At 32.0% G+C, this 19,947-nt stretch overlaps 1 protein-coding gene across 1 annotated transcript in view; it reads right to left on the reverse strand.

The window, feature by feature from the left end:
- Positions 1–19,947, reverse strand: part of NBEA (neurobeachin) — a 527,091-nt gene that overhangs the window by 208,313 nt on the left and 298,831 nt on the right. The window lies entirely within an intron of this gene.

Consider the following 19,947-nt stretch of genomic DNA (forward strand, 5'->3'; position numbering starts at 1 on the left):
TGGGTACATACTCTTTCTTCACCTATTAATTAATTTCAAATAAGTACATAAAAGAAATGATATTATAGAACCTCATCTGTTGAAAAGGGCAACTCTGCTTTTCATTATACTTGAACATGAATGAAGTCAACAGAAAACCTTTAATTGATACTAGTGGTCCAGGATTTTTATGTTTTTGTTCTATTAACATTGAGCAATTACAAAATATAGTATCCCAAAAGCAAGTGAAGGGTAGTTTAAGAAATTTTATTGAGTCCTGCTTCTTCCCCCACCCCACCCTACAAACCAAACAACAACCTTGTAAAACTGTGAAACACAAATACCGATCTCTGTTAAAGTCTGCAGGTTATGAATTGCATTTGTCCTTCAGAACTGTAAACATCTTCAAAACTTCTTCTTCCTATCTATTTAAAAACTTCTACCATTCTCTAATCTCTAAAGGGAAACCTGAGGGTCAGCTAGGATGTAATCTGCTGGTAAATTGTGCTTCATGTATTAGCAGTTGTGTTAAAATTACTCATTTTTCCCCTTTTACTTTTAAATTTAAAGTTTGTAAAGTAATCTCAGAACTCCAAAGATCAACCCTAAATCTCACAGATTTCCAGGCTTAAACTTCACAGATTTCTGTAGTTCATTGGCTTTAATAAAAGTATCTCAAATTCACAAATCTCAAGTTATTATAGATTATCTAACGTATTCTTGAAAGCCTAGAGGCATTATGCTGTAAATTTTGATATATCTCATTTACCACTTCAAAATATGTATGAGGCTTAATTTTTTAATCAAGTGTAAAAACAAACTATTTCTAACTACTGCTATTATTTCATATGACTTTTCTACCCTCTCACTAAAAATAATTTCTAATCCACTACTAAATCTGTTCATTTAATTACAGTCATCTGAATTATTATTTTGAGGAAATCTGTCAAAATTCTTTTGCAAATCAAAATACTTTTAAATCAACTGTAGGTTCCTTTCCAATATTATTTTATTGACATACTTTGTAAATTCCCCTAAACTAGAAAGCATTTTTTTTTTTTTTTTGTAGACACAATGGATTTCCCACCTTTACCATTTTGTAATCACCTAGTATAATTTTACAGCTACAATGCTATTTAATTTACCAATATTGAAATAAGTCACACTGTTTTGAAGTTCTGAAGATGCAGGTACCAACTCATTTCATAGCATGCCAGATGATTTTAGTGAGACATTCCAATTTTGTTAGCTTAACTTTCTTCGGAGCTCATGGAAAGCCATTTGTTTCTAACAATGAAGAACTCTAATATAATTATCAAATTATTATTATTATTATTATTATTGGTTTCTCTCCCTTTACAGAGATTCCCTCTTATGAGGAAGAATGTTTATCGATGGTGGGTGATTCCTAGCAAATATTGAAATAAATTGTTCCAAAGGAGTTCTGCAGAACCTTAGTAGTGCCAAATTACTCAATGCTCCATTGCATTGTTTCTTGTAATTCGTTTGTGTTTGCCAATATCTAAACTTATCTTTTACCTGCAGTAAGTAAAGTTCTAAAATTGTCTTTTTGCTTGCCTATTCTGCTAATCAGATTAAAGCCTCCAATGCCATAACTCACAGGTTATCTTCCAAGTTAACTCTGATGCTGGGACTAACCATTCATTTACAACACTAGTGTGTAGATGGACAGATACATACACATTCAGATGAGACTCCAGATAGTTACTATATCTCATGTCTGAGACTGATTTTCCCTCCCTTTACATGTATCGGAACTTACTGTAATGTTTTCATACTTCTGGCAAATCCTGATTAAATTCCTGCAGCATTATGCAAAAGCTATCATTGACTTGAAATAATTTTTGGATCATATGGTAAAAAAAACTACTTCTCTGTTCTGTTTGATTCAATGGTTTTCCACCTTCTTCATTTATATCAGCTATAACTCCTGCTCCTGGTTTCAAATTACTAGTACAATATAATTATAATATATATATATATATATATTTAAAGTTATATATAACTTTGAAATAAGTGTGAAATAGACCACAGATGAACCAAAAGTGGGTAACAGAAAATACTGCAGGTAATCAACACAAAAGGAGCAGAGGAGTCACCTTTGAAAAGCAAAATAAACTGCCATCACAGCTTCTCTCCTATGATCATGTTACTGATGTTCTTACATTAATAATGAAGGACAAAGCTGAGATGAACTGAGAATTGGCTACTCATAAGAAAACTCTCCAACTCCTGAAACTTTTATGACTTAATTTGGGTGAAAAAAATAACACTCAAGTTCAAAAGATGAAAAATAGAAAGAGGAAGCTGAAAATAGAAATCTCTCCAGATGTACAGATCTTCAATTAGAAATGAAATCAGAAAGGAAAGTTGTGTAGGTAGGTGCAAAAGAGAAGATGTGGTAATAGAGATGTTTTTAGCTACGATGGTACCCAAAACAAAAAGTTCTAAGGCAGTTAATTTCTGGATGATATTTTATAGCAAGATAACTTGTCTCTGATCAACAGGAAAGTTTACATAAAATGCAGACAATTTGTAAAGGGCTTGGGAATCTTGAGTATATTGCAAAGAGTTTGAATGATGGAAAGAACAAACTGATCATGAATGGACTAAGAAGAGCTAAAAATTAGCCTGATTGTCTAGATTTGTTTATTTATTTATTTTTAAATAACCTTTGTTCCCCAGATTGAATTTTTCTTTCTGGAATGCCGGCTTTATTGTTGAACAGTAGTAAATTTATACCAAGAGGCAGTGATTTCAGGAAAAGAAGGTTAAACATAAAGCTATATGGAAAAAAAAAATAGAGACAAAAAATATATGAGCCAAATATGGCTTAGCAATGGAAATGACAATAACTTAAATGCCTATGAAGTAAAACTAAAGGTATTTTTTAATTATTAAATAGATTTAGCATAAAATATAAATTTAAAGGAATGCAAGATAACTTTGGCAAATCTATCAAAATCCTTATGCACATTAGTAGGACACTACATATAGTATAGCTAGATGAAAGAATTCAGTTTTCCTAAATTTCAGTTTTATGTTGAGTTACTTTTAAGTTAATCCATTGACACCACATGAACAACTGAGGCAACTTAACAAAGTGGATACATAAATTCTCAGTATTTGACTTGCCAGAATCACCATAGTGGGTTTTGTTTGTTTGCTTTTTTTTTTTTTTTTTTAATAACAAAAATCATTTATAAAAGAATGCAATTGCACTGAATTCTAGGAATAATAAATGGTATCCCCTGAAACACTAAAATGCAAGAAATTTTAAGGTTACTGAAAATAATGCACATAATAACATTACTTTTTAAGAAAACAAAACCAAAATAGTTGGAACAACATTCTGTGGTTTAACTCTGAGCTCTATTTTAGAACTTTTCTTCTATTTCAGAATGTCATCACTCCAAAAAAAAAAAAAAAAAAAGTTTCAAATAATTTGAGTGAATTCACTTTTGGAAGATGTTTAGAAGCAATTTAGGGTATTTTAGGACATTTTTATTTTTAGTGTACTCCTAGTGTCATGTCATCTCAGCATGGTAGTATACTTAGTAAGATTTAATAAATATCATGATGCCACATTACAACTAATTAGTATGAATGGTGAAATGAGGTTGCCTTTCTCTTTCTTAACTTACTGCAAAAATACAGACAGAATAGTTTAGACTAGAAGCATAATTGGAGACGTCAAAGATAAAGTACAATGTATGTACCTGCTAAAAGTTTTACTGACACAAAAATCAAACAAAAAGTATCTTGCAAATGATCTTCCAATTTAAATTTTAAAAAAGGAACTATTTTATATTTTGGCTGTTATGTCTGTTATAATGTCACACTGAAAATATACTTATGCACTCCTGATATGAAGAAATTAAACATGACAACTAAAATTAAATTTCAAAATGAAAAATTGTGAAGGTTCCTATTCATTTTTAAAAAAATAAAAGTAAAAATGGAAGATATATATATATATATATATTACCAAAAGATGTAACTAAATTACCGTTTTCTGATTTAAAAAAAGTTTTAAAACAAAATTTTTATTCAACTCATATTCTGTTTGTACAAGTATACCACCTGCTGGTAGCAATATTATTTAGCTTCTGAAATATCTTGTGTGTAAAACAACAGACAAATAAAAGTGGCTGCCCTCTGAACACAATAAACAGGAATCCTCAGAAACAGGAAAACTTTTTGGCAAAATTGTGTTGAAAATACATTGACATTTTACCACTATAATAAGAAACATCACAGGATATATCTTAATTTTAAGAAAGTAAAAAGCTGATTCAATAAACTAAATGGAAAATGTTTTATGGCAACTGCTGATTTTGTCATAAAGTTGCTGTTTTTGAACAACATTAACTTTAATAGATGAATTTATGATATTACCTAAAGTATAAAATTAAAGTTTGCCTTTTAAAAAAAAATAAAAAATAAATTAAAAAATCAAGTATTCGATGCAGTTCATACCTTTGGCTTCAAACATTAAAAATTCTTTCAGCATCAATTCTGTAGAGAGCATTTGTCTGATACTACACCTCATTACTTCTGTTCAGTTTTTCAGCCAAGAATATGAAAGTACATTTTCAGTCAGAAGCATGGTGACAATTCCATCTCATGAAGGTGAAGAGATGGTAGCAGAAACACCACATAAACTGGTGTTATGACCAATGGAAAGTAAATAGTTATGGTAGTTATACTTTGCCTCTAATGTAGCATGTTGTTCTCCGACTCCCTTCTTGCACAGAAATGCCCCCCCTCCAAACAAACAAACAAAAACACAAACCAAACCAATAATAACTCCATAAAAAGCCAAACCTTGCTTGTCTAATTGTTTTTTAGTGGTGTTTGCTTTCAGGTTTAGTACTGATAAGGCAAGACAAAAGAAGAATCTCATAGAGACACTCCTTCTTTTGCACTCTGCATGAGTGCTGTCTTCTCTGTTTATGCAAGTTATAGGATATTTTTCTTCTGAGTGAAATTAACACTACCAGACTCTTTATAGAGGTTTTCCCTAATTTTCCTGAAAAAGAAAAAAATAAAATAGAAATCCATTCTCCTTTTGAATTCTGAATGGCAATAATATTTCACTACTTTGTGTTAAAAACAAACAAACAAACACAGGCAACATAAGCAAAGCTGGAAGTTATCACTGGGGTCCCTCCTCTACTTGATATAAAAGTACTATACTGTCCACATCAACACATCACAGATATTCTGAGATTTTGTAAATGTTCTCATGAAGCAGACACCTTTTTCAAGAACAATTTTTTTTTTCCACCACTGCTGTATTTGTAGAGATTTTTACCTATCATATTCAAAATAATATATATTAAATTTTGAGTTTCTCAAAAAAAAAAAAAAAAAAGCTAGATTTTTGTGACTTATGTTCAATTATAGAAGAGTTAAATAGAGTTAAACACTAGATAAAAGTTGCTTCAGTTAAGGTTACTGTGACTGAACAACTGAAAAAATATTCCCAAGCTTTCACAGTGGGCATCTATTGGTGCCACTGGTTTATTTAAAGGTCAAACACTAATGGATCCAATTTATAAGTAGTGATAACTGATTGCAGATGAGGATGCTGCCCAAGTGTCTGCTTTATTCCAAATGCACACTGAGATACCTGAATTTCATGTGGAAGAAACACTGAAGAAGCTACTGATTACAGTAGCTGATTACCTATAAATTACAGTCCAGTTTCAAGAAGAAAACAAGTAATGACCTGTTCAAAAATCTAGTTGAAAGCTGTGCTTTCAACATACACAGAATTATTGGGGTAGACAGCTAGGACTGATTATCTCATCAGTCACTCCTGTTCATGAATCACAGCTTAAAGTCAATAGCATCCAGGAACAGAAATATTGTCCCTCAAAATCTTTAATAAGAAAGAAAAAAATGTTGTATTTAGATATTTTTTAAGTGTTATTCTAAAACTAAGGCACATAGCTTCAAGCTTCCCCACCCCCTTTTTTTTTAATAAAAAAAAAAAAAACACATACTATTTCTTAACACTAAACACTATTTCTTAAAAACCCATAATGAATTACTGCTTTAAAACTTTATAAATTATTCAAGCTGCAACTGTTTTAAAAAAACTAACTTATAAAACTGGTAATGAGATGAAGTAATTAGCTTCCTTGAAGCCTGTCAACCAACAGCAATAGTAATCAAAGCCTAATAAGTAAATAATGAAGTTTTACCTAAGCAATTATTTTAATTTCTGTCATGCAGAGCTATTTATTAAATTTTTACAAAATGCTGATTCAAGCTTGGTAATCAGAAATCTTTGAATTCAAAATGTATAAAAGTCTGAAATTTTACAATTCTGGTGAGAATTTATTTTATTTTATTTTTATTTTTTAGGATAGACTTCTTTTTTTTCCCAAGTATCATATGGAAGTACAGAATAAATTAAGACAAAGCACACAGATCTACCTTTAAATGTATTATTGTTCTAAATAATTGAAACAAAAAACATGTTGGCCCAAATAGTGAAAACATCCTGACTGGTGCATAAAAAGTATTACTATCCACACATGCAACTTGTGTTGATGAAATAAACATTTGCCAAGTAGCATAGCTATAGAATTTTAACAGAGGCTATGTTTAGTATACTATCAAATAAATCTTAATGTAATCTTAATTTTGAATTTAATTTTGGTTTTGTTGTTTGGAATATTTGTAAAAACTAAGAAACTAGCTTGGCAAACAAATCAAAACTGTTCTATTTATACTTTATTTCTGATAATCAAGACATTCTTTAGAAGTATAGAAACAGTCTTCTATAAAACATCCCAAAATATACCAGCATGACCTAATGATTTATTTTTGGCTCTGCAAAACTCATGGGAGAAGAAGCAGACATGACATTAAAAAAAAAAAAAAAAAAAAAAAAAAAAAGGACAACACATAAAGAAACCTTAATTCTCTTTCTCTTGAAAAAGTCCCTATTTTTGTGGCTTTTGAGAAACAAACACTGAAGATTTTAAGGAATCTTTGCATACAAAGCACTTGATTATGCATGAAACTAGAGATGATTTTAATATTTTTCTTCCTTTTAACCATTTAATCTGTTAAGTAATTGTGCAACAATTATTAGACATAGATGATTTTTCCCTTGTCTATAACACAAATATGTAACTTATGGGCCATATGTATTCGTCTTCATTTTCCATATACTTTCATTGTTCAGTTGATAATTTACGGTATGACTTCCTATATGAATATGTTTTACAATTAAAATATAGAATATGTATTTGGCTATATTTGGCTGCATGTTCTTAAATATATACTATAGTTAAAGAAGTGCCAGTAGCAGTATATATATATAACATAAATAATATGATTTATAAATAATATATGTAATAATACATATATAATAACCTTCTCATCAAAAGGAATTACAATCCTCAACTTTGCTAATTCAGCTGATTTTGTCCTGTACATGTTCACTGGGCAAGTGTTTTTTTATTTATATAAGACTTTCTTGCCATAGTTTGCATAGATTAGAATTGAGAACAGCATGTCAAATCCATCTATTATACCAGAAGGGAAAGCTGACTGACTAGATCAGTACTGAGGCAGACACTTAACAGAGGAAAGAATCATGCATCTGGAAACAGAAGGATGTGCTCTCCATTCAAAGCATGGGTAGCCAAATTTCCTGATCCAAGAAAGCAAAAAATCGAAACTCTTCACAACTGTGATATGCTAGCAACAAGAGAGAATAGACAAAATTATAGCAGTTCAAAGGTAGGAAGAAGAGAGACAAGCCAGAACTGGACTCAGTCTTTCAAGGCAACTTGGTGATGGCATTTTTTTACTTACTTTCTCCAAGCTATACATCTGCATCACACAGAATATTGTTTGCCAAACTTTGTGGGAAGTTTCTTCCTGGGAAGGAGCTACTCTTAAAGTGCTAAAAAGTCACACATGGTTTAAGAACATGTCTGCATGGAGCAGGTTATGTTAGTGTCTGAGGTTGTCCAATTTCTATTGACCAACTCGAGGTAATATATGGTCTGTTCTCTCCCTCTTTCATTACTTTCATTCTTTCAGAACTTCTTGCTTCATTTAGCTGCTCCAGATTTCCTCTGTGTAGCTCAACAAAAATTATGTTTGAAGATGCTGTGAAGTTGACTATCACCTATTTTTGGAAACTGCTTTTCCTAAAAGGGCCAAACTGCCTATGACCTGGTAGAATATTTTTTCCTTCCTTGCAATCTGGGAGGCACAGTTCAAGAAGTTAATACTAGCAACTGACAGCTGCAATTTACTGGAAGATTAAGGTTGTCAAATTATGCCAATTGATAGCTGAGTTGAGTTTCTTTTATCTAACTTAAGATGTCAACATTATTGACATTTAACTAATCAACCCAGGCCCACTTCATAGGCAATGGAAGAACTAGTTGCAACTTGGGATAAGCTGGGTGATAGGAATCCTGCTGCCCTTGTCTCAAATAACAAAGGTCTCAGCATTAGAGAAAGTAAAAACCTGGGCTTCTCACAAAAGAATCTGGCATCTAAGACTTGTGTTGAATTGTCAAGGGAAGGATTGGGTCAGAAAATTCACGACTGAATGAAATCTAAGAGCCTTGACAACAGAGAATATGAGAATTATAGGCTGTATGAATCCAGTTAAATGAGAGAATTGGAGAAAGTGGTCGACTGACTTGTCTTAATCTTGTATTCCTACAAGTACAAGCTACTTGTCTTTTCATTACCTGATTGACATGCTACAGGGAATCCTGAAACATACAATGGACAAAAGCTCACAGAAGTCATCTCCTCTGTATAAATTAAAATAATTTCAAAGATCTTCTTTGAAAAAAACTCATACAGAATGGGGTTATGTAAAATATCAGTGAAGAAGCCGAGGGTCAGTATTAAAAATCCCCAAATTCAGACTGTAATTGCCTCACTAGAAAATAAATTCTTTTGAGTTGATACAAAATGCTTAACATAAAATTATATAAATTTAAGAAATAAAAATAAAAGCTGATAGTTTTTAAAAGTCAGACTATGTTAATAAACCAATTCAGAAAGCCTAAATACTTAAAAACAGAATACTCTTTATTACTCATAATAATATGTTTAAAAATCAACATTATTTTGGGCAGTCTGAATCTGTGATGGAATATATAATTTTTTTAAAGAAAAAAATAATTGAGGATTAATTCTAAAAAGGAGTTAAACAAATATAAATCTATGAGTGATTCCTTTCAATTCAACAACATATTTAAAACTAGACATGGTTCAGGACATATTTTAGGAGCTTAATTCCCCTAAAATTTGAGGAAATGCCTTAAATTGCAGGTAGAATATCAATGTATTTTCTACACTAGAGATTGAACACTGCTAGGCAAATATATATGTAAATTTCTTTTTACTACGTAAAAGTAAGACTTCAGTTGATTTTTTAAAAATATTTTTCCTACTTTCTGAAACCTTTTTTTTTTTTTTTTTAAAGAAGCAAACTATGCAACCAAACAGCCAAACTAATAAAATGTTTCTGATACACCTACTAAGAAGTGAATTGAATTAACAAAAGTATGAAAAGCTAAAGCATTCAAATATTATTCAGTCTTTTATACAGAACATGTTAGTGACAATGCACAATATAAAATGGAACTAATATTGTTTTAATGGATATCTCCTCCCACGGATTAGAAATACTAATTTATGGACCAAGAAGCAACCTGCTGTTTAACACCTTTGCTGATGCTTGTGAATATCTGTGCAGCCTTCAGCATTGCTAACATGGTACAAAAGAAACAGTAAAAACCTCTAAAAAGATGTGGGCTTATCACATGCAGTATGTCTGTATGGTGTTCAGGCTAACTGTACAACTATGTCTGTAAAGCTCTGACTGGCACTTCTTCCAACTCTGAAAGGCCTTCATCATTCAAAGAAACACAAGGTTCAGAATTGACTCTCAGTAATATACCTTTCCGAGACACTAATTTGGTAGAGTTTTATCAATCTCCAGTTAATAGTCGCAAATGCATACTCAGTCATTTCTTCCCTTACGGCATTCTCTGACATCATGAAAATGACTCATGGCACAGGACTATTCAGAGTAAGCCTTTAGAGTAGACAGGTTCACAAGAAAAACTGAAAATTCAAACAGAGAGTAGAAGGAAAATACAGGGTACATTATGAAAAAGTGTTGGAAGAAATGGTATCAGATCACTTTTAAAATAATATTTGGTGTTTTCACTACAAATGTTTATAAAAACTGCTTAATGAATATCTCCATTTTTTTTTTTTTTAATAGATCTTTGAATTTTAGCAAGAAGAAAGCAATCAGGTTAGAGCATTGCCTTTCTGATACTAAATATTTTTCTGGCTTAAGTGAGATATAAGTTCTTGAAAAAACTCTGTATTCTACTTCTGTTCCATAGGAGAATACTGACAGCATACCAAAAGACCAAAACTAAATGAGCATAATGAAGTCACAGTGCTTTGGTGATAGTTAGAGCAGCAGTAGCTCCAGCACCAGGACTTATGGAAACTTTTAGAAAGATGAAGAATGCCTTATTGCAGTCTCTCCCAAAACTCAATTTTTGCCAAGAACCATTCAGTGTTCAGGGTACATGCACTAGGGGAAGAATCATGGTCACATTCACAAATTCCAAGCTGCTAAATTTGGAAGCAAAATATTTTTTTCTTTGTACATTTCATGTGAAAATAAATAAATATATAAATAATTTTATTCAGCACAGTAAAATATACACATAATTTAATTTTATCAAAATCCAAAGGCACTAGAATACGATTCACTACATAGAATTATGCCTGCAGTATTCCTGAGATACATACCACACTCTGAAAGTCTGCCACAGTAAATCAAAATTTTTTTTTTTTGAGGCTTTGACAAGGAAGTGTTCCTTTCAAAATATACATACCAATAATAATTTGTGCTGAGACTTTTGCAGCTGATTCTATCTGGAGTTAAATGCAATCATAGGAGAAAAGCTATGGCTAACACAACATGCTTTTTCCATGAATCAATAAAGTTTTGTGGAATGGAATGCTGTCTGCCTTTACTGATGATGTTTTCTCATTTTACACTAGTAAAACATTAACTGGAATGTGAAGTGAAAAGTCTGTGTCTATATGGCACAGGCCCAGACTCATCTCTAACCACATTTCTCCAATTTTTAATCCAAGTGTTTACTATTTCTCCCCTTTTGAAAATATTGAGTCAGTGTAGATGCATGGATTTGGTTGAGGAAGCTTTAGTCATTCCTGGTTAGCTTCCTAATGACAATAAAGCTACAACCTGGCACACAGCAGATGGGCAAGAGTGGGTGGGGAGTGAGAGGGAAGCAGTACATGTGTATGTCATTCTCTTTCTGGCTATTACACGAAGTAAAATAGCTCCAGCTGGACAGTTTAACAAAGTCTTACTCCAGAATAAGTTACAGCCTGCTAGGGGAGCCTCCAGGAAGGTGGAGAAGTCCATTTTCCACCTCCCCAGCTAAAGAAATGAACCATAGCTCAGAGGGATATGACAATGATCAGGTGTGATAGTGATCATGATAGTGATGATATAAGGAATGGCATCAAGATGGTGAATATGGACTCACTATTTCTCATAAGAAAGGACCTCAGGAGAATTTGCAGCTATCACACAACATGTACAAAATAAATGAAGTAGTATGAATAGTGTGAAGTAGTGAAATAGTCTGATATCAGAAGTCTGATATCAGAAGATATCAGAACATGAGTTCTCAAAGGGATTAGACATTTCCTTTCAAAGAGGGAAAAAAAAAAAACCAACAACCCATAAAACACAAAAAGTTATTAAATGTACGGATATCACCTTTGGCTCAGGAAGTCCCTGAGCTACAAATTGCTGAAAGCTGAGAGGACATGCTGAGGGACTATCGTTATAAACTTACCTAGGGAAATACTTGTCTTCCCTAGGCCTCCTCCACTGGCAACCAACTGGTATTAGAGCAGCAGACTTGTAATGTGATACTTGTCATTTGCCCTACTATTTTCAACTAAGTTTCAGCCCAGTTGACTTAGGTTAATAGTGGTACTAGGCAATTCGTGCCCTTGCTCAGCTCACTAGTATAGGACAGCATTTTCTCAGCAAGAGGACTTTGGCTCTGTAATTTCTCTTCAAAAGGCATTCTTACATGTACAACAAAATTAATTTCTCTTGAAATATAACCTAGTTTCTAGTATGTATATATAAAAAGTTTATAAGCTCTTATTTTTTTTGAATGTCATCTAGTACTTACATTCACTGCCATGTCAAAAATGGTATTCTGAAACTTTTGATAAAGATGATTCATTTATAAGGCCAACCTCTTTTCAGTGGTTTGTGGGGACAGGACAAGGGGCAATAGCCAAAAAATGGATCAGAGGAAGTTCCGCACCAACATGCAAAATAACTTCTTCATGGTAAGGGTGACAGAGTCTCCTTCTCTGGAGATATTCAAGGCCCATCTGGACGCCTACCTGGGCAACCTGCTCTAGGGAACCTGCTTTGACAGGGGGGTTGGACCCAATGATCTCTTGAGGTCCCTTCCAACCCCTACAGTTCTGTGATCCTGTGATAACTTTAACATTTATTCTTTTGGAGTAAATTCAGTAAATATAACTGTAAACTCTTAAATAGGGAAAAATTAATATAAGGAAAGAAATGAACTAAGCTTCCACAATATTATGTTATTTTGCTACAACAGAAGAAAAATCACCCTAGTTACAAATAAATCAATGAAACATAGACATTCCAGTTTCTTTCTATATTGTTTTTAATCAACAATACTTTTTGTTGCTGTTTTTCAGAATGGGAATATTTATAAAATCACAAAGCAGCTACATAAGACAGTTAACATTTTATAAAATATATAGTTTAAGACCACTAATTGAAGGAATATATTTTTTACTGCTAAATTGCATAGCTGAACTGCTAGAAAAATGTTATAAACAAAAACTCTCTTCAAAACTAAAAAAAAGTGAATTACTTTTTTAGTATGTAACTAAAAATTGTGAAACAAAAACAAATGTGAAGTTAAACAAAATAAATAAATTAAAAAAAATCAGTATTCTCAGGGCAGCAGTTGATCCATTTAAAAAACACCACTTTATCTGTTCTCTTTTCCTTTGCAAAATCCAATAAACTGCCATTATATTCCTTTTAAATGGTTCCATTACAAGGATTCCATAACAACAGACTAATCTCTTGATAATTATAATAAATGCCTGTAATCAAAGCAGGAACCGTTTAAAATAAGGAGAAAGGCTGTTTTCCATCAAACTCATTGTAGTTCTGTGACCTTTGGAGCATTAAGCTACATCATACACTGCCACCTATAACTGCAACAGAGCTTTCCTACCAATCTTGCTCAAATAAAAATAAAAAGGATGAGAGATCAATGGAAATGTGGATCGACACATGGTAAGAGTTCTTACTTTCCAGCTCTGAGCCTTGTAGAACATAAAAACCTCAGTTCACAAGATTCCAAAGGCTCAAAATGAGCAGAATTCCGCCAGCAATGCTGACAGAGTTTGGTACCAAGTGCTTCCCTTCAGGAGGGAAGGAGGAATGAGCAGAATGGTATTTTAAGTAGTAGTGTGATGGCTGTGTGAGCTGTATATCACCGCTAATGCTTAAGAAAGTATTACTTTTCGAAAAACCAGCACATTTTATCACAAAATTTGATATTGTATTCACATGAACAAACAATGATTTCCAGAGATCATTTAAGAAACTGAAGGCTGATAAAATTACGGGAAATGACTATATATGATCAGAATGACTTTCATCTGCATTTTGTTAGACCCAGCATTGATTTCACTTTTCAGCTGTGAACAGCAAGAGGCCAGCTGTGGCCAAGGGAGAAAGCAAGCAATGAACCAGGGTCACAATAGAGGCTGAGTTGTCAGAAAATTTAACACTTTTAATGACTAAATCTCAGCAAAAAATCTTCAAGTTACAACCATTTGAAAACTATATCCAGCGGGTCCCACAAACTGTCAGAGAATAGAAGATTTAATTTATGACTAAGTAAAACCTTTGAACTCTAGTTATGTGAATAAACAGTATTATAAGGGGAAAACAAACAAAGCAAGGAAAATATAAAGTACACTGCCTTCAAGGCAGGAAAAACTACATTTTACTTTATATTCCCAGATGTGTTAAAGGGAAATTTATGACAGCATACTGAAAAGCAAGATTCCCATTGTGAAACCCTTCACATTTATTTAACTAAGCACAATCATTGAAAATGACCTTTATCCAAACCCTTCACAGCTGTCTGAAAATGATCTAAAACTATTGCCAGATTTTCTTTAACTAACATTACTTAAAAAAAAGTCATTACCCCAGGGCCATATTACCCTACTGGCAAGTAAACACAAATCCATTTTTAACAACATGCTACAAAGTTTTAATGAAATATTGATAACAAATTGAAAACTCCCCATTAAAAAGGTGCCAAATAATACAAATTATCATCGTTTTATGTTCTGGCAATAAATACATTACCTTATTTCTGATAACATGTTTGTCACCTATTAGAAGTCCATGAGAACAGAAAAATGACTAATACTTTAAAAAGAAATCTTACATTTTAAACTGTTATTAAATGAGATGCCACAGTTATTATAAATGAAGCTGGTTTAGCAGCACATTGTGAAAAGTTATCCTCATCTGTTCTCAAAAGACAGCACATCTAGAATGTACATGACTCTATAAAATTAAAGGGGTACTGACAATGAATTCATACGACAGTTTTCATTGCAGTCCTCTATTAATTTATTAGTGCGTTAATAATGTTTGATTCCAAGACTTAAAAAGTAGGGTGTCAAAACAACAAAGACCTTAATCTTTCCCTTTTTCCTACATAAACACTAAACCAAAAGATCGTCACAAGAGCTGGACCTCCTGCATGTTTGGATGAATTGAGGAGAATTAGGAAAAAATCATACTTGTGGATTCACAACAGAAGAGTTCTGTTTTTAAAATACTAGTATAGAGCTATAATTAAGTTGGGCACATACTGTAGGGAGTAGGGAAAGGACTTTATTAAGGGGATGATTAGTTCAGTAAATCATGGCTTTCAGATAAAGATGATTATGGTAGCTCCTTCGTGCGAGAGAAAGAAGGGTAAAGGAGGTTCATTTCACCACAAAGTAATTATGCTGACCCAGAGCGTTACCATTTATCATGGCTGAAAGATGACACTCACCATTAGCCAAGGGAAACTGCTACTCAAATGCTTACATCTAGATCAATACACACCACATTTTTCTGCAGCCAAAAGTAATTATACAACTGCAAACTTCACAATCAATATCCACTCAAGCTAACTTATATTCTGCTGTACAGACATGGCACTGTCAACTGTCATTGAAAACTACTGCATTTGACCCAGATTAAGAGTTTTCTCCCACTATTATGAAGTATTTTGCTATCTATTTTCTGAGTAAAAGCAAATGTATCCTCTTTTCTCTACTATTAAAAACAATGAAAAACCACTCAGGTTTTCAGCATACATTGTAAACTGCTTCTGAAACTGATGTACTTGCTATCATTTCATAAAATCTCAGTGCAACAAACGAACAAACAAAAAATCAGTCAATTAAAGAAAAATCAATATTCCTAGCTACCGAAAGTTAAATAGCATCTGGAGCATTAATTTCTAAAAGCTGCATTTCAAGACCTGACCTTTTTGAACTCCAGAGATCAGAAGACAGAGGAACATACTTACCTGAAATGTTAAATCAACATAATTTTCAGTATTAAGCATATATTCATGTTTCTTTGCACAGAGGTGCACACATACGATTACCAGCAAGCCAGCTAGTAGATAAAATTAAGCTTCAAGAGTTTATGTTTTGTTTCAAAATGCATCTAAATGTCAGTTTTGACAACTGCTTTCAAAAAGGCAGAGCTTAGTCTTATAAACCAATCTAACACATCAAGAAAGGTTAGAGGGCTTAAAAAAATCACTGCTTTTGTAAAAAAAAAAAAAAAAAAAAATTGACATCCAATTTTCAAGCTGATTTATCAGTGGAAAGCTAAAATTGATAGTTTGCCATTACTGGGTAGCAGGCTGTCTAAGAAAGCTGTTACAAAGCCTTTCATTTTGATTTAGCCACATGGATCAATACAAACCTATACTGTTTCAATTTTACAAATATTGATTTTCTGATATAACCTCTGTGGGAGAACATTAATCACCTGCCATACTAAAAAATATTGAAATTTATTTTGTAAACTTTGATTCTCAAGAAAATATAGTGTTCTACTGAGTGAAGTGAAATCTATTTTACCACATAAGAGCTAGTCACTGTTAAAATTATCTTCTGAGTTATATATATATATTTTTTTCCTTTTAATTTCAGACTCAGAGCTATACTGTGAATCCTTTAAATGGAAGAAATAAGCAACTTTATTTTTTTGATTGTGCATCTTGTGATTCTTTTCGTCAATTTTATTTTTCTATGAAAAGGAGGACAAACCAGAACTTCAAGTTAAAATACTCAGGAACAATTAATATTGAATTCTTACACTAAGTTGCTCCCCAAATCTAGAATAATTTAATGCTTCAGAGAGAACTGTTATTTTTTTATTCCCCTCCCTTCCCCCCCCCAGATAACAAAGGAAAAGCAAATTCTAATGCTAGAAATATATATATATATATTTAATGAAACAAAAATCTATATCTCACATTTACACAGACAACATTATATTGGCACACTGGGTTTTATCCACCTGAGGCTTTTCTAATTTTTTTAATTTTTTGGGGTGATATCTAAAAGCTCCCATGTTCCTCAGCATTTGAAACAGAATACATTTTTATATGTTACTTTGCTCAAATGTAATTGTCGACTTTTATGACGGCCCCTTCAAAACAATAAAACTGTTTTTTTTTTTTTTTTTTTTTTTTTTAAATCCAATTTTGTAAGACAATTTTCAATTTTACAGCTTTTCTTGTTCTAAATTTTCTGAAAGCAGCAATGGTGGTTGCAGTTTAAAGGCAATTATTTCATCACGTCCTAGTATCTTATTGCATTTAAAAATTCTTAAGAGTTACTTGCAGGCTTGTTCCAACAACCCAACTTTTTTTTTTTTTTTTTTTAAAACCCTTTTCTTCCCTCTTTCCCAAAAGCCCCTGCCCCTGTATGAGATGCTTAAAGAAGACCACAAACATTTCTGAGTTCCACATTGCTGCTGGAAAGTGCAGTTATGCTATCCAACATGGACATCAATATACTGAACAGGTTTTAGGAAGAAATACTCTTTGAATAAAGGTGTAAAAGAATAAATGAGAAAAATGATAATCCTATGTCTATAGGACATTGTCCAGGGCTGTGAAAAAGAAATACCTATGAGGAGTTTGATTACTAAGTGCACATTCAAAACCCTTGTTAGTAACACAGTGTCATCCTGATCCTCAGTCCTGATCAGGACTGTGAAATCTTTCTATATTAGACTAAGTTAGTCGTTAAGTAAGCAAAATCCCTGAAATAAAAGCAATATTATCAAAACGGAAAGGATATAATATTTCTAATTTTCATTGTATTACCATGAAATAAGGGTAGACTCAGGGCTCAATACGAGAAGTCTGTCTATTTACAGAACATGAAATTGGATACTAAATTCGTCTTCCTATGTGTACTTGAGATCAAATAACACCAACATCAAAATATCTGAATTTGAAAAAGATGAATTAGTATCAGTAAAATTCTGCAAGAGAAAAGACTGAGAGGTAGGAGGAAAAAAAGCACGGAAAAGAAATGAAACAAACAAAAATATCTGAATATATGAATAAGGACTTGCCACACTAATGAGGTATAATTTCAGTCTGTTCCAAAATGGACTAAAACAGTTCTTAAGTGCAATGGCAATGACGATAGAATGGACTCTATATTAGCCATCACACAAATTCATACTGTTATTATTGAGATGCTGCTTGATTTTAACCATGAAAAGCATGAACACAATGAGTCTGAGGCATAGCAAAAACTCATTGAAAAGCTCCACTACTAAAACATGTATAAAATTTCACCAAAGCAGTGCTAAATATTTAAAACCTTTCTCTTAAAAAAAAAAAAAAAAAAAGATATATATATATTTAAGCACTATTTTTTTTCCTATAACTCATCTCAAATCACTCTGTTATCAAAAAGTACTGGAATTCATGTGTTACAGGTGAAAAAAAACAAAGAGGATAGATAAAGACTGAAATTATATATTCAGTGTTGAGATGTCATCTCACTGGCAACACTAAGATGATAAGTTCTTTTTTTTTAGGGCATAAAGTGAGTGCCTTCACACCAGAATAAAGAATCCTGTTTTTCCATATGAATTGTAGTGCAAATTCTGGAGTGCACAGTGCATGAAAAAATTTGTTTGCCTTCGTTGGAAATGCCATGAATTGCTGCTATGGTTTGTTCATGGCACTTATTAAATCCACTGTTCCCATAAATACATATACTTTCAACAAAGATTTTAAAAAAATACAAGAAATTTGAAAACCTGTTATTCTGATCATATATTATTCACTAAAAAAAAATCAGAATTTTGAAAACATAATTTATTACATAAAAAAATAGTGCAAAAGAACAGATGATAATTTCTGAAAATATATGTATAATATAAAATATATTATATATATTATATTTATATTATATAATACATATTATATTATATATATTATATATAATATTATATATAATTATATATAATAGTATTATATATGTATATATACATATATACATATATATATATATATATTTCCCCCTACCCATTTTTTTTTTTTTTAGTTCACTTTTGGTATTAAAAATGTAAGTCTTTCATAGTCTCACAATCGTGTTCTTGGATTAATTTTGTTGAAGGAAGAAATAAAAACCCAGAAGCAAAATATCTTGTTGACACTTGGGCTGCCATCACATAATCACAGTTGCAAATAAATAAAAAAAAGAGCATTTTTAGTGAATATATTTAAAGACTCTTTCTTCTATAAAGGCTTTTCTACATTTAACTATATTCAGAACAAGAAGAGAATGACCTTCTAAAAAATGATGATGGTGATTATCCACATAATGGTTGTAACATGCAAATATACAGCAGCCATGTAAAGGAACAAAAATCAGACAGCAACTTCACAGTGCTTAAGGGCTTCATATTTTACAGCACCAGCATTAATGGAAAAGTTAATGTAGCATTGAATAACAGTGAGTTGCTCAGCTGCTGCTACTACTGCAGAACATTTAGATCATGGAAATAACACATAATTTTTTCACTCCTATTGCTTTCTTGACCCCCCCCCCCCCCTCAAAAAACAAACAAACAAACAAACAAACAAAACCAACCAACCAACCAACAAACAAACACTTCTCACCCACCCCCAGAATCATGTACATAATATTTCCTCATTGCTCATTTGCTTAAGAAATATGCCCAAGCATATAACTTGTAAGGTCAAACATTCAAAGAAAAAAAAATAAAACACAAAATTCAAGATAATTAAGTAACAGTGTTGAAGAATATCACAAACTCTGTAGTCTGTGACTTAGTTCATACTATGGTACAAACGCATGGTACAACCACTTAACAGAGTACTAAAAATGGCACAGCATTTTTCAGTACTTAATTCCTAATCTCAATACATGAAATATCCAGGTAATTTATGTATACAAAACTCCCTTATTTTACATTTACTCAATAGTAGAAACTATTTTTAAGCATCTGTACATGGACACAACATTGTAAGGAATATCTGAAATTGTGAAAAAGCAATTGGTCTGAATGAATTATTTAGTAAATATGAAAGTGATTGTTTTCATCTCTAGGGATTGTCCCTATCCCTTAGTCATAGGTTATTAAATCTACTGGTAAAAGTATACATGATACTTCTTTCTGATACAGGTTATATTTTTTTCTTATGTTACTTTTTTTTTTTTTTT

The sequence above is a fragment of the Oxyura jamaicensis genome, chromosome 1 (genome assembly GCF_011077185.1).
Source record: "Oxyura jamaicensis isolate SHBP4307 breed ruddy duck chromosome 1, BPBGC_Ojam_1.0, whole genome shotgun sequence".
In the NCBI taxonomy this organism is placed as follows: domain Eukaryota; kingdom Metazoa; phylum Chordata; class Aves; order Anseriformes; family Anatidae; genus Oxyura; species Oxyura jamaicensis.